Below are 16,521 nucleotides of genomic sequence, written 5' to 3'. Positions count from 1 at the left end.
CCCTACAAAATTAGCTTAGGATAGAGAGAGAGAGAGAGAGAGCGAAACTTCTGATTACCGTTTTATGTAGCGCCATGAATACGCACATGCTAATGCCTGCATTAGGCGATGACCCTGGGCCTCTGTCTCATGAATTAGCCATGCCGCTTATTATAGAAGCGGGTGTCGGATAAATCGAAGCTTTACTGACGTCATTAGTGGACGCCACTTACCGAACGAGAGCAAGAAAAGGCACCGTTTCCGACCCTGGCCTTTTAGTATAACGACTATAGTGGATGTGCGGATAATAAAAATCCCGCGTTACAAACACATTATTTGTAAAACATTTCGATTCGATGTATCCTCGATTCGATGCATCCTCGAGTGGTATACCAGCGCAGTTTTTTGTTGAGTAGATATTCCCGCCAAATGTGAAGGCTCTCTCTTCAGTCTTCACTAGGGTTGCTGTGATCCTTCATAAAGACTGGTATCCACTGGGACACGTAGTTAGAGTCCGTTTTACCTATTCCGACAAGAGCCCGAGGTGGCATTCATTCATTCATTCATTCATTCATTCATTCATTCAATAGGGAAAATCTGCCATCAACCAGTCTGTAGCACAAATTTACAAGGAAATCCATACGAAAATCCCATCCTCCACCTTGCGAAATTTCGCAGAACTGACTCACTGTCATTAAATCATTCATTCACTGCATATTTAGTACTGACGTTTACTACATTGTCCCCTATCACAATTCTGACGATAGTTATCGGGGGTATGCCAGTAGACGCTTCCGGGTATTAATTTAGGAATGTACGAGTGTACTCGTATATATTCAAACAGGCAGTACATACAACGCTCTCCTACGCGGCTAAGGGCTTGCTTATGTACCGTTTGTATACTCACTTTGCTTGAGGACAAACTGTCATTGTACTTAGTCGCGTTGCAGTGCTCCGTTCTGCACACGTGACGCTTACAGCGCGAATGTCGAGTAACACAGCTGTTGCGCTTTTACGCAATCGCACAGAATCCTTACTTTTAGCGTACACGTCCGATGCTGCTATTCAGGAAAAGCATATAACAAGCGTTGTAAGACATCCCATGAAAGCGCATTATTGCGTTCACCTCAGGCGAAAGGAGGGCCCGCGACATGCGTGTGTATACAATAGCGACAGCTAGAATTGGTTCCTATTGTTAATTCTTTAGCTTACGTGGTAGCGACATAACCGATTACGTATTCAGATCCAGGTCGGCTTCGGCGTCAGCGAGACGGTAAGCTGCGTGCTTGCTACGGAACTCCGTGCACGATGGAGTCGCATATCGCGCGTTTCATTACATATCTAATGGCGGGTTTGCGCAGTCATGGACAGCCTAAGCTGAGACAAAATAACAGCAGACGACAGATACTGCTGACGCGGCCCGGAAAGCTGCGACGACATAAAACATGTGCTCAAGAGCGGCTGATTCGCGCGACTTCAGCGAAGGGCATTCATCTTTACTGAAGTTTGCTCATGTTTACTCGCGAAAAGTCGTGTTGGCATCAGCGAACATATGTTTTATCTCATCGTATCTTTCCAATCTCGCGGAGGGGCCCCAACACCATGCATCTGCTGTTTTTATGTTTCATCTTAGGCTTTCCATGACTGTAGTACATATGCGTGAGTAAGCATTTGTTGAGCGATACCAGCGATTGATGCTGAAATCTGCATGTTATTCCGAGTGGCGCTGAGGAAATTCGTTATTAGTGTCGGCACGATGAAATGGTCATTTCTCGAGCGTTGCTTTTTTTATAGATTGTTTAATGCATATCCGGATGTTGGTTTGGTGAGCGTCGAACTGTGATATTTTTTTCGGATCGTTGTTCCTCTAAACGGTCGCCTCGATAAAATCAGTTCTCTGATTAACACGGGACCTTGTTGGGCTGTTTTGTTAAAGATTAATTGTTTAAGGACGCTAAGTAACATACACGAAATAAGGACAATACACGCACACGAAGCATATTAGTAGAAAAAAGCCACAAACACGAAGCTTCGTGTGTGTGTGTGTGTGTGTGTGTGTGTGTGTGTGTGTGTGTGTGTGTGTGTGTGTGTGTGTGTGCGTGTGTGCGTGTGTGTGTGTGTGTGTGTGTGTGTGTGTGTGTGTGTGTGCGTGTGCGCTCGCGCGCGCCTGTTGTCTTTCCTTATCGAAAAATTTCATATGACGCGTATGACACGTATGACACACATCTAATAATCTCGTATGATCATACGAGAACACAAATGATTCATATATGTTCATACGAGATTATTCGATACGAGGCGTATGTGTCATATGAGAATTTTCGATACGGTTTGCATGTCTTAATTTGCTATCTCGCACAATGTTTAACAAAGTTCACTAAAGTTTGGCGTCGTTTGACCCCACACATGGATTTATCTGTAGCCTATCTTCATATAAAATTTTAAAAAAAAGAAAGAAAAGAAAAAACAGACTTTCCTATCGCTCAATTGCATCCGGCTTAGCGACTATTGAAAACTTCGACTTTGGGAACTCTTTCGAGGCGAGCTTTTGATTACTTTTATCGTAGGCAGGGATCCTCAAAAAAATAAAAAGAAAGAATAAAACTTCGTCCAATACCATCTGCAATATCCGGTTCTATAGCCGAGTTGGGGCGACAGATCTGTGCAAAGAGATGGATTGCGACTGTGCGCGAGAGGAGAAAGATAAGTCTCCGAGCAATCCCGTCGCGTGATTTAGATCGGAGCGTGGATTTTATGAAACGTTTGATTAAATCTCGATTCCCGACCGGGTATATGTATACCGTTGTACCGAAGTCAGCAACGCGGGATATACTGTGTTTTTTTGCTCCGTTGTGAGATTCGTGCTTCCGTCCAATTCTAGAGTGGCGCTGGCAGGTGAAATGTGCAGATCTCTGGATAAACGTACAATACTTGTCGTGTTTGTGTTGTCCTTTTGTATACAGATATATGACGCTATATACACTGTGTACATGTGCACTCGCCACTTGCCTGTTTATTCTTGTTTTTTTGTTTTTGTTTTTTGTGCAAGTGGCTGGTAACCGCATTCCGTCGTCCATTTGACCATTTGCTCGCTTTATGTTATTTAATTTTTATCTGTAGCATCAATTCGGTGAGTCCCTGTAGTCGAAAGCCGATCGTACGCTTCTTCGCTCGCCGCCTAATTTGATTGCGTCGCGACACAGGCTTAGCGGACCACGAGAGAGACTCGAAGCCAATTTTTCTCGTCCGAGTTGCTTTCGTGAATATGGAATGAACGTACAACGTTGCCGAAAACAACCAAATAATAATAAAAAAGCTTCGTTCCTCCAAGTCGCAAGCAGTTGCTTCTGTATGTTTGCTGTATTTTCGCCCGTTGATTTTACTTCTAACCTAGTTTTCCTTCTTGTACGTTTGTTTGTGTGTTCGTGCGCGTGTGTGGTATAACGAAAATGGGGAGAAAAGCATGCTCCTTTTGACTTCAGTTTGAATAAAGAGGTTCTCAGAAGTCGTCGCTATGGCAACGGGGTCTAAATTCAGCGGCGCTGTTGAACTGACACTGCGCATGCTGCTCGATAACACAGTGGTCTTGACTTTATAGATACCGCTATGGCACTGAGTCGGAGAAAATAAACCAAGACGAAGCTTTTCTTCACTCATTCTGAACTTTGGAAGTATACGTCTAAACACGCTCGACTGCGCAGGCGAACAATTTTATTTGAAATATTGACTTCTTCCTATTGGCTTCTTCCGTCAACAGTTTAAACAAAAACACCGTTGACTGGTTAGCGTTTTTGTTTAAAGATGAAACCGTTAAACGACGTGACCACATAACGCACCTCTGGTTGTATCCCCATTTTTTCGCTATTTAACTGGTAGTGTCGGAAATGTACGCTATAGTTTTTATTTCACATGATGACTGATAGCCGTGCAAGGGGACGGAAACGCCACAAGGTATAGGAAACGTAACGTCGGAATCATTGCAATGGCACGAGCCTTTGAGCACTTAATTCATGTATGCATGCCGTTGGGTGCGTGGCAACACGCTAGTTTATACTGTGGTAAGCTAATTTTCGGCGCAATCTACACTTATCATAGAAACTATCGAGCCGCACTCTCCGCTACGGCGTTGCTACACTTTGCTATTGCTGTGAGTGCTTCGCCTTTTTGGGCGAAAACTGCAATATTGTTTATTAAGGCGAGTTCATCATATGCCTCATCAGGCGAAAAATACGGCGTGATCATGAAACGGCACGAAAAACAGCACAAAGTAAAAATACCGTGGCTCCAGGCGCACGAGCTGCACGTTAACTTCCTCCTTGAGGCGTTCGCCCGGAAAAAAAAAAAGTGACTGCCGTCTTTAAAAAGGCCATATATACTTTTGCCTTCAAGTCGTCTTAAGTTCATAAGGGACCCCTGTAATTTTAACTCTGGGAATGGCGACACTACACGCTTTTCTTAATTCCCGCTTCTAAGTTCACATTTAAGCAAGACATTTGGTTAGATTTATTATTGCTTACAAGTGGTAGCGGGCTCAGATGGAAATAAGTGACCCTTACAAATCGACCTGACCCGTTCCAGGTGCGTAGCCAGTAACCGCAAAGCTGTTTAAGTTGTAGGTAACTTGTGCTCCGTCGTGCAAGACTCCACAGGTGGGTATGTGCCACAGAAATCGGGCGAGCCCCACTACCGAGCACAGCAGGTGCGAGCGTTAAACGCAAACGCTGCTCGGCAAAGGGGGACACGTGAAACACGTGAAAGAGAGATAGAGCAAGAAAGAGATAGAGAAAGAAACAGACACCCAGCCGGGCTCTTCCTTCAGGCATGGTACCACTGGGGCGAAGCTGTCATAATTTCTTTTCGGGGGAGGAGGATTTATAATAACCCTTTACGTGTCTTCGGGCACGCATGCGTGTATTTGTATGTGTGCGGGTATATATACACACGCGAAATTTAAAATTTTCCGGAAAGGGGGGAGGGGGAGGTGCTTGAACCCCCTTTGTCTACGCCAATGACGCGTTCGGTCTCCTGTATACGTATAGGAGCGGCTGAGTGGTGGTCTGCATAACGACACGGCGTGCGCATTAGCGTCTGCATTAAAGTATACGGTGCTCTCTCGCAGACCGGCGTAATTGGAGTGCGCACTGATGATCCCTGCGTCGCAGACCAAACGGTAGAGGTTTCTATTGAAACCATTTTGCATTGACGAATGGCCGGGGCACTCTTCGATGTAAAGTTCGTGATATAAGTCCTATTCAGGTCGTGTTTACCTCGCGTTTCGAGAAATTCGCGTGCGGGGAATCGAGCTCTGTATGCTACTTCACGTTGTACCGTAGCTGTGGCTCCGTGAATCCGTGCGTGGGCGAACCAGTCTGTGTAAACGGACGCCCGTTGGTCGAGAAAACGACCAGACATTCACGCGCAATGCTGCACCGAGACGCGTGAAACGGCGATTTTAATCAACTCTGAGAATCGGGCGCCTACGGGTCAGTTAATGCATGAAAACCCGCAGAGCTTTGCCGTGGAATGCGAGGTGTCTTGCAATCAACGAAGGTTGCGCTCTCCATACCAGCCAGCTACTTGGTGAGACGTTATTCAAGCTTCGATGATACACGTATAAATACATCAGTTCTACCAAAGACTGCAAGGAGATGCAAGCTTCTTTACGGTGAAACTGAAACCACTCGAGACGAGTGGTTTCAATGCCACTGCAAGATGGTTTCCTTCGTCTGTTATAATTGTGCAGAACAACTTCTCCTCGATGATCGTGAGCATTGATAGGTATATATTCTACGCTCCTTATATTCACTGCTTTAAATAGTTCTACAGATCGACGTCACATCCACACCATTGTCACATCCACATAATTGAAAAAAGCACTAAAGTCGTCATGGCGCTCGTTGGTCGCATGTGGCCCTTGCGCGAAAAACACCGAAATATCAACCAAACATCGCACATAGAATCGTTCATTTTATCATTGAAGTACTGGTCATGCGTCTGCAGGCGTCCCGCTCGCCCAACGCTTTCTCAAACGTCAAGTATTATCAGGCAGTTTTAGAATAAGGTACTCGAAGATAGCGTTCTTTGCGTACGCATGCTATATTCGTTACTTAACGGAGGTCCGCAAGAAGATAGCGTACGACGCATGCGCAGTTGCGACAAACGCAAACGCGAAGCTTTGTGTACGCTATACTAATTAATAATTTGGCACGCACCCATCGCTGTAAGGATAAAACGAAGCAACGCTACGGGAGAGTCTATTTGCATCTGAACAACTCTGAGTCACGTGATTTGAGCAGAAACGTGACACATGACGTCATTGTTAGAGCGGCACGTATCTGCCAATCCTGGCTCTGACAGTATAGTGAAGCTGGAAAAATAGCGAGAACAGCGAAGGGGGCGGGGCATAGTGTAGGTTACTGGCCCTCACTGTAACACGGGCCAACCACTGACACTGGCAAAATGGCGATCCTTATGTAACGCCAGACAGAACATTGCCTTTCATTCAAATTGTAAGGCTCTGGTATGACTTCATACGTGACGTTTCGGCTCACGTCACGTGATCCATGGCGGTTGAGGGGCAAACAGACTCTCCCGAACGCTAGACAGGGATGCCATATACTTATAGTGGAAATATGCTAGTATAGTGGAATATACTAGCGTCCGGTTAAACTGCTCGACTTCCTCCTCTTCTATCTATCTATCTATCTATCTATCTATCTATCTATCTATCTATCTATCTATCTATCTATCTATCTATCTATCTATCTATCTATCTATCTATCTATCTATCTATCTATCTATCTATCTATCTATCTATCTATCTATCTATCTATCTATCTATCTATCTATCTATCTATCTATCTATCTATCTATCTATCTATCTATCTATCTATCTATCTATCTATCTATCTATCTATCTATCTATCTATCTATCTATCTATCTATCTATCTATCTATCTATCTATCTATCTATCTATCTATCTATCTATCTATCTATCTATCTATCTATCTATCTATCTATCTATCTATCTATCTATCTATCTATCTATCTATCTATCTATCTATCTATCTATCTATCTATCTATCTATCTATCTATCTATCTATCTATCTAATCTCACGAGTCGATGAAGTGTAATCAAAATCCTTCGTTATATTGCGCAAGACGTAACGTGTTGAGAGCTTCTTGCGAAATCGAGCCTTTTCTAGGCATGCTGAGCGCGGCATTACTCGCCCTGCAGAAAGCGATCGCACCGCAGGGCAGGCACGGAAATATAATCGAGGCGCTCGGAAATTGAGCTCCGAGAAAAGTACGAAGTAGGATATTGTTTATGCTAGCATTGATTTCTTCGTCAATCTCTTATACCGTCCTTGTAAGTGCCAGGTATATAAAGGGAGACGTAGGAATGAGAAGATGCAGCAGTGGGCGGGTTTGATCTGCCAGGCAGCAAATTGAAATCCCGCTGGCTAACGCCTTGCTGGGTTATACGTGCATACAATTTTGGTACGCACGCCATTTCTTTTCTGTTTTCAAAAAGGGAATGCGATGATGGAGAATTGAGGGAACTCGAGGAGAGAGCGGGGTGGGTGTTGCGTTGGGCCTTGCCACGAGGCACGAAGCAAAAATTAATGATTGCAGTAAACTAAGCCCATATCTATCTACCATAACCTCTCTTATGGCTTGTTTTACAATGCTCCGATGTTTTAAACAGGACTGGACTTTTTTTAGGGCACCTTCATTCGGTTTGCGCGAACAGACAATATTTACGTCTTATCTTTCTACCCCGCGTTTTTCTTTTTTTCTTTAAGCACCTATCTCTTCGTTCGTGCGCCTGTGTGGAGGAGTATAGTCCTGAACACGGCAGCGCAGGTATTGGGCAGGAGCGCACGTCTCAATTACGGGAAGTGCTGGGTTCGAATCCAGGTGCCCTTGGGCACCAAAGGGCTTTTCTAAGCAGGGAGACGTACTCGAACCAGCCACTTGGACGGACGAGTACTCATCTGGATAAAATGGCCTTTCCTTTCATCCCCCACCCCACTGTAGGGGATTTTAGAATCTTCTGATAGGCCTGAGCGCGAAAACTCGAACAGTTCAGTTTGTTCTGGAACTAGCGCAGCCACCAGCGATAAGACTCGAATGTTCGATGCCACATGTATAAATGCCGGCGCGCCTAGCCGCGGATCAGATTATCGACGGCCGACGCTCTGATCACCGCTATCAGTGTACAGCGTGTATTGTTGCAGTTTGAGTTTTCATTTTCTGGGCACAGGTTCGTCCAAATAGTTTCATCTTGAACACGCCAACTGCTGCCTTCGTCAACGTCACGACCACGTGACATTATAATCTCCAAACTGGACAATGTGTAGGCAACCTCCCAGCTGCCGTTCCTTCATTCACCGTCGCTATTTCTTTCTTTCTCTCTTTCTCTCTGTTCCACAGACCGCGCACGCTGTTGACCAAGGCTATTCCTACGTGTTCCCTCGATCAGTGGCGGCAATACACTCACAATAACGGCACGACTGCGTATCGGAAGAGCGGGAAGCGTCCAGTACATGCCCGCCAGGCGGAATCGATAATGTATTTCGGGGCGTCGCTGATTGATCGGCCGCGAAGTCAGCCGCAGTGACCGCGGTGGGAGTTATGCATAGTACGTCGTTATATGCACGACCACCGTGGGCCACTTAACCGCGCTCACGCGGTTTAGCTAGGGCGCCACGTGGTAATAGCTGGTGCGCTCTAGAATGGTTATCTGGTCTCTCCTGTATAGCTGAAGTTCGGATCGTTTCTAAGGATGCGTGGGTGAAACTTGAGGGCAGTATATACGTACAGTCGGCGTCAAAACTTTAGACACCACTAGGTCTGAGAATACTTTTAAAATTTCCAACAATTTGTGGCTGAATTTGGTTGAAGTGCACTGTTACATGTTGTTAGCGCGTCTTAGAACATGCCGGCAGACTTCATTCAAGGCTGACTGTCGAAGCAACAGGAATATTCAGCTTTTTCTTGTGTCTCGTTTTTTCAGCGTGGTCAGAAAACGCTGCCGATCGGTAGTCCAGGCTCCCGAGAACATGTTAGCCAAACATTATTACAGCACAGTACGGGGCATGAAACTTACAATTAATTTTCAAAGTCAGCTAGAAATCGCTCGCTGTTCTTTCGACAAATGATGCCATGTACCCAAAATGACCCCGTTATAAACACATTGTCCACGGCCATTGGCTGATTTGAGCATCGTGAGCTGCATAGTTACCACGGCCGCCGCGACGTGCCCGCGCGCTCGCTCGCAATCACACTTAAAGTAATGCGCGTGTTCGAAGAAAAAAATAAACGCAGAAGGTGCCAATGTCATAACGCGCGTGGACCAATGGACGTAGCTTCTTGCCCCCTTGTCATTTTTGGGTAATTTTGGTGGGTAACTCATATTTACAACTGCCCAGGAGCGATTATGGCGGCACGCAGGGATCCTTCGTTGAAAAGCTGCATATAGGTGACTGTGACGCCGCTTTAGAGAGACAGAGGTGGCGGGAAGGAAAGAGATGATGTTTTGGTTTGCGTACGAGCAGCTCGGCTAAGCAAGTTTCGAAAGTAAAGCACACGTGCATCGACTTGCAATATCTCGCGAGCCCATGGAAAACACAGCTCTCGCTCTCACCTCGTTTTACTGACGATGTTGAAAACGAACGTCGATGGAAGACCTACTCGCGTGACAGCGTTGTCGATTATTCGAGCGAACACTTCTGGGCGTTTGCTCCTACGGGAGATTGAGCTTGCTGTCAAGTTCAGTCTTGATGGGAGCCTACGCCTCTGTAGACTGGCGCCGGAGGGCGTGCTGTCGCTGCTCTGGCGTCGTTTGCAGCGAGTTCCATGGCTGACTTGTCTGCCCGTTAAGTGCGTGCATGCGTGCGTGCCTGTGTGTGTGTGTGTGTGTGTGTGTGTGTGTGTGTGTGTGTGTGTGTGTGTGTGTGTGTGTGTGTGTGTGTGTGTGTGTGTGTGTGTGTGTGTGTGTGTGTGTGTGTGTGTGTGTGTGTGTGTGTGTGTGTGTGTGTGTGTGTGTGTGTGTGTGTGTGTGTGTGTGTGTGTGTGTGTGTGTGTGTGTGTGTGTGCGCGTGCGTGTGCGTGTGCGTGTGTGCGTGTTTGTATAACCTATTATAAGCCTGCAACTAAGTGCAAACAACACAAAAGCCGCTACAGTGGTAGGCTCTGGAACACTAGCTTAATGACATAGCCAGACAACAAATTTCTATATCGGATCCATATGTAGTCGGCCAGGTATAAGACATGACGACGGTATCACATTTCGCTCTTCCTATAACACTCCCGCTATCTTACTTTCTATTTACGACGTGTCCCTATAGACTGCTGAAAGGTCAAGTGCATTTCCCTGTTTATTATCTTCCTAGTCATCCGTGACGGGCGCTCTCTTTCAACCCCTTATGGCTGCAAGGTTTACGACAAGGCCTCGTATACCGATGCCGATAGAACGAATGGTCGGGTTTGGTAGCGCTTTCCAGCCGCTGAAGGAAGCTAGGTGCATAGGCAAAATAATAATAATAATCTCGCACAGCTGAAGCTCGTACTGGATATTAGATTGCGTGCAGATGGGAACGGGGAATTCGGATATATATTTTGTATTTGTGCAATGTGTTTCGCGCGGTCTTTGGATAAGAGCACTCCGTGGTCATAAAATGGTAACCTCGTATAGGTTGCGCTGAACGCAAGAAAAAAAAAATTGTTTCTTTCTTTATCGTGGGTCCTCTCGTTTTGCTGGCAAGTTAATTAAGGAACGATGTATAATTCCTCGCGAAGGCAAGGCAACTCGACGGCAAGCAAGATAACCGCTGGCCATTAAAGGGACACTAAAGAGCTAAACGATTTTTCTTATAATAGTAAAGTACTCTTTCACAATCCCCAAAACACCACGCTTGCTACGAGAAGACGCTTAGTAAGCGAGAAAACGCTCAAAACCAAAATGTGGGTGGCGACGCCACCTTGAAGTTTCCGCACCAGTGGCCGTGACGTCACATGTTTTGACGGCGCCTACTAGGGACTACGTAGTTCCTAATCGGCAAAAGTGAAGTACATTGTCCTCTGAGGGGGCCATAGACTTAACATACCAAGTTTGGGGCAATTTTGTTGAGCCAATGGCACCAAAATAGGACAAGTACACTTTGAAATCCGGGACGTCACGCGGGGAAATTTCGGCGCGAGATTTAAAAATGAAACTTCGTACTTGATTTTCTCCTTTATTATTAACCCTATGATGGCGAAATTAAAGACATTAGAGTTCTCAGAGCAAAATTTATCGATCTCAACCGGTTCATTTTCTCTTTAGTGTCCCTTTAAGGTAACAGACTGGATTCCAAGAGAAGGCAAGAGCGCGAGGGGGAGCCGGAACGTTAGGTGGACAGATGAGATTGAGAAATTTCAGGTGCCATTGGTTTCCCGCCAATTTTCCTTTATAATGCTTTGAAGAAATAAAACCTTCATTGTTAGGTTTCGTCCGGTGTGTTCCTTCGCTTGCGCTACGTCGCCTTTCGCGCTGTTTTGCCCATTTACAAATGTGTCACCAACTAGCCCAACGAGCCACACTTCTGAGTGAGAATTTGCGGCGATAACCTGTCCGCTGCAAGCACAGGACCGGATTAGTCGGTGTAAAGTAGGAGAGGCCTTTGCCCTGTAGTGGGTGTAGTCATGGTGATGATGATGACGACGACGACGAAATAACTCCTCAACTACTCCCTTCTAAAGTAGTATACCATTTTATAAAACCACTCAATTCTTGGCCAATCCCCCACAGTGGGTGTGAGCCAAAGTTGAAGGTGAACAAGATTTTTTATTTATTCAGTTATCTTAACAACTATATGGAAAGGGGTAGCCGTCACCAAGCAATGGTGACAACAACTCCTTCATTTATTTTCTATTTCAATAATAAAAAAAACAAGAACAAGTACTCAAAAGCGAGCGAGTGATACTTGACGCTAGCTGTAAGCTACTTTAATGGTTGCACGCAGGCGGCTTTGCTGCATTGCCCTCCGTTCATCGGTCGCGACGCGTTCGAACATTAAGCAACTAAAATTTTCTCTGAAACGTAGATGGATGCGGACCCCAATTACTTTGTAAGCGCCGTGCACCATAATCAGGCCGTAGTGGACTTCGACTCGAAGAGGAATTGTTAATGAACGGAACACGTAAAACAAGAAAAAGGGCTTTCACGGATGGGCGAATAGGCACTCGCGTGAGCGCTCATTAATATCGCTAATTGTTCAATAATATCAATAACTGTCCGTTCACTCACGTGTTACATAACCCCAGCCAACGTGTCGTTCTGACTGCATAATACAAAACAAACTAGACTGGAGATCAATGTCGTCAGTACTCCCCTTTAGCTTCGATGACCTTAGGTCATTGATTCGCTATGCAAGTAGGCAGCATGTCCTAGTGGTGCGATTATGCTGCCAGATTCATGGAACGCGGCCGTTAGAACGTTAGCTCTACGTAGAGAGTTTCATTAAGCCACTTTGCGCTTGATAAGCACTTCTCTGATTGCATTCGCAACACCTCGTTATCTGTTTAGGATACCTCAGCTGCTTGGCTCAACTTTCGCCCTGATCGAGGTTGATGATGCAGGATGCCCCCAGGCCTTACTTCACGTACAAGATGGGGGTAAGGGTGAAGGTCTTCCCATGGCAGGGGTAGAAATGTTATTGGCGAGGTAAACTTCATGGCCAACCGCTTGCCTCGCTGCCACTCCCAATTGGCACTGCGTCCCCGCGCTTCTATATACATATGGCCAGCCGCAATCCACTCTCGCTGGGCTGGTGCTTCCCAAATTCGGCTGAGAGCCGTGCCGCTACCTTATGTAGCACGTGTGTTGCCTGTATACGCGCACAACACGCACACACACACACACACACACACACACACACACACACACACACACACACACACACACACACACACACACACACACACACACACACACACACACACACACACACACACACACACACACACACACACACACACACACACACACACACACACACACACACACACACACACACACACACACACACACACACACACACACACACACACACACACACACACACACACACACACACACGGCCATACAGTCACGCTCTAAGGAATGTTTGTCTACAAGATGTTCAGGCTCGTTCGCCTTTCGATAGGCTAATGGCGTCTGAGGGAGAATGGTTACAGCCTACCACTGTACGCTACACCACCTCGGTAGCGTGCACATTGGCTCAGCGCTTGGGTCGCGGGGTTCGACATAAACACGTTAAGTGCTGGCCTGTGTATGCGCCTATGCCTGCGTGCTGCTCCCTCTTAGGGTGCGAAACCGTCGCACTCTCTCCCTCTCTGGCGAACATCCATCGCCTTAAGGTGTGCACGCAGGAGACTGCTCAGGTCCGCTTTCAGAGCTGCCCGGAGCGCTATGCGTTTGGACTCTGTGCGTATCGATGCGTTCTCGGAGTAATTGGATCTCTGTCGTTCCACTTCCCTTTCCACCTTTTAGCTTGGTGCCCGTCGTCCCTCTTTCTTGTGCCGCTCGTCATTCGATTAAGTCTTTGTTTCTCGACGCCATTACACTGAGCGTGTGGCTGCTACTGTGCGCACGATATAATGAGCCTTGACACGAGTGCCCCATAATTAGGGCCGGTGAAGGATTTAGAGGGCGTTGGGCAGGGGTGAGGGTGCGATTAGATGGCGTTTGATGCGGCAACGCGCGGCCTGATGTAATTTTTGTCTCCCTTTAAACAGCGTTCGGCAGCGTTTCTGAAGCTTAAAAGTTGGCTTAAGCCAATTAGAAAAACAAAACCTCTACTTTGTAACTTGTATTTTTATAAAGTTCTGCTGGCCTTTTAGAAGCAGTAAGAGATAAAGTACCGATAAAAAAAACTGAAATTTTAAAGTGCGATTCATGATGTAAAGTTCTACTGAAGCGTGGTGTAAACCTGTACTTGAGACAATATGTCTTTTACTGGGTCTTGTCGATGTTGCTGCATATGTAGTGCATGCAGGTTTGCGCGAGGGTAAAACATCCCACCCCACACACCCCCTTCCCGCTTCCAGGTCCTCTGCCCAAGAATTATTAATACTGCGATTGGGCATAGTTGGGCTTATTCTTGTTGTCTTGTTAAAGAGTAGTGCTACGCCTGAAGATCATGCTGAAGTAAAACTAACATCTTTGGTTACAGATACAAGCATGTAGGTCGAAATGACGTGAATAATGAATAAGTGTCCTAATTTTATGCATGAAGCTGCTTCATTTGGTGCCGTCCTAATCATTCTTCTTTTTTGTCGTTGTTTGACGTCATACATAATGGCATGTGGAGGCTTTCGTAAAGAATCTTCAGGAGCGATTGGTCTAACAATGTGTCCTTGATAGAGGTACCGTTCACAATCTCTTGTGCGGGCCTGTTTATGTTACCCAGTTAGTCCGTGCACTTCTTCTCGACTGGTCTTTGTCCCAGGAGGCAGCCGCAGCTGATGGCGAGCAACCGCTCTAAGCGCGAGATTAGATCACTTTGGCCACTTCGCAGGGTCCTCATCTTAAGGGTACCGCAGGCCTAGATTACGGAAGTATAGGGCCACTTCAGCCCGAGAAGACTTGGGAGCGAGACCTCCTTTATCCGGGTGCTATGACGGAAAAGTGAGCCGACACACGGTGGGGAGTACAGCACGCGCGTCCTGCAGGAGAATGAATTCTCGGACTTAAAAGATGGAGGGAAGGAAGGAAGGAATAACATTTATTAACAAAAAGAGGTTTGTGGTGCGGGGCCAGCTTGTTCCGCAGGTTTCATCTAGCAGTGCTGGCTGCCCTCAGTCCAGGGCGCCACAGGCAGTTTCCGCCCTGCGTGCCCTGCCGATCAAACTGACCTGATGGTTCAGGCTATCGCTGGCCAGCAACTCCTCCCGCCTCTCTACAATCGTTTGGTCAATGGGGGCAGGCCGGAGATGGCCCGACAGGTCCATGTAGTGTGTATTAGTGTGGATTTCTCAGAGCACCATGGGCAGCGTGATAGGGGCCCGTGTACTATGTAAAATCAGTGCAGGTTAGCGAACACCAGGTGGTCAAAATTTCCGGAGCTTCCCACTATGGCGTGCCTCATAATCATAAGGTTCTGGCACGTAAAGCCCTAAAAATTATCATCATCAAAGATGGAGCGATGGTCGAAGGTGCAGAAAGAAGAAGCGCTGTCAGTGCTGTCAAAAGGAGAGCGGATTATCACACCTGAAAGCGGTAAGGGGAGGGGGGGGGCAATGGCCTTTCACCCATCGGCCTTTATTGACAAAAGAACAACTCTTGAAATAGGGTTGATACTGTACTTAATCCAGAGGACTTTTTGAAGACATGTGTGTTAAAGGATTTCGATGAGGCTTCAAATAAATGCATGCTCGAGGGTTTGATTAAGGCACCGCAGTAAGGAATCTGCACATAGCAAATTTGTTGCCCGGCGGGTGATATCTGGAATATTTGGTTTTACTGTTTGGTCTCCCTTGCCATCCTTAGTTTGTAGCAGCGCACGAACATAATAGGTGAAGAATGTCCACCGTATTGACCAAGATGTCGGTAACTTGAGACATGTTGTAGGGTTGTCACGTGACAGCCGGTACCAACGTGGGAGTAGCCGGGTGGCGCGGGGCAACCTCAGCGTCTGCACTGGACTCTCAATAAAGTTGTACTGTCTCTCTCTCTCTCTCTCTCACGTGACAGCAGTTTTCAGGGCCACTCACAAGATGTAGTTGCTCAACTCTGACACTTGGTCATTTCTGCTTCTAGAAATCGTATTGTATTTGCGTGTAAGCATCAGAAAAACTGAACTCTGTTGAAAATTGAACTGGGTGGAATTAAAAATAAAAATAGAACGCTGCCCAATCCATAATGCTCCTAAAGCAAAAAAGGTAATTTGTTTAAATTAGCTTTAGCGTTGAGAAATGAAGGCCTTGTCGAAATATTCGCCATAGCTGTGCAGTGGCGAGCCAGTGATCCATGAGAAAGACACATGAATCGGGCTGTTAAGTGTTACAGGTTTTACTGGGTACGAAGGCATAATTGGCTCGCTAATTGGGATCTAATTGAACGAGACATGCTGTCATTAAGTTAATTAGATAACCGGCAGGGCAACGTTCGAATGCGACAAAGTGATTAGTTTCCCACCACATTTTATTATGATGTTGCTCATTATTTTTCTCTCTCCTTCTATCAACAGTGGTCTTTCGCTTTATGATATGGAGATTAGCGATAAAAGGGACGGAACATTTAAGCAGCTCAGCAAGAGAGGTAGCGTTCTTTCGCGGTCAACGGCACTGCGCACGATTGCGTCTTCTTTTCATGGCGATATTTTTTTTTATTTCGCGCACATTGTGTTCGCTTTATCGGAAGCATAATACAAGGACGAGTATAGGGGAGTGACCGAGGTATGTTTTCGTTATAGGGCTCTTTTCAGAATACCTTGCTTCGCTTTAGCGAGTTGCTAATAATTGGACAAAGCTGCTCCTGCTCTTATATTTTCAA

At 46.2% G+C, this 16,521-nt stretch overlaps 1 protein-coding gene across 7 annotated transcripts in view; it reads left to right on the top strand.

Annotated features, from left to right (window-relative positions):
* The window catches only part of LOC119389763 (sodium/hydrogen exchanger 1), a 295,572-nt gene that overhangs the window by 110,015 nt on the left and 169,036 nt on the right, over positions 1-16,521 (top strand). Inside the window, exon 1 of one of the 7 annotated variants that reach the window (XM_037657144.1) lies at positions 1,230-1,252. The exons of the other annotated variants lie outside the window; for them this stretch is intronic. The gene's annotated coding sequence lies outside the window, so the exon portion shown is untranslated. Of the gene's footprint in view, positions 1-1,229; positions 1,253-16,521 lie in introns of those variants that run through there. 7 annotated transcript variants of the gene reach the window in all.

The sequence above is a fragment of the Rhipicephalus sanguineus genome, chromosome 4 (genome assembly GCF_013339695.2).
Source record: "Rhipicephalus sanguineus isolate Rsan-2018 chromosome 4, BIME_Rsan_1.4, whole genome shotgun sequence".
Lineage (NCBI taxonomy): Eukaryota > Metazoa > Arthropoda > Arachnida > Ixodida > Ixodidae > Rhipicephalus > Rhipicephalus sanguineus.
The sequence above is the reverse complement of the archived record's forward strand: the minus strand, read 5'-3'. Positions and strand labels throughout refer to the sequence as shown.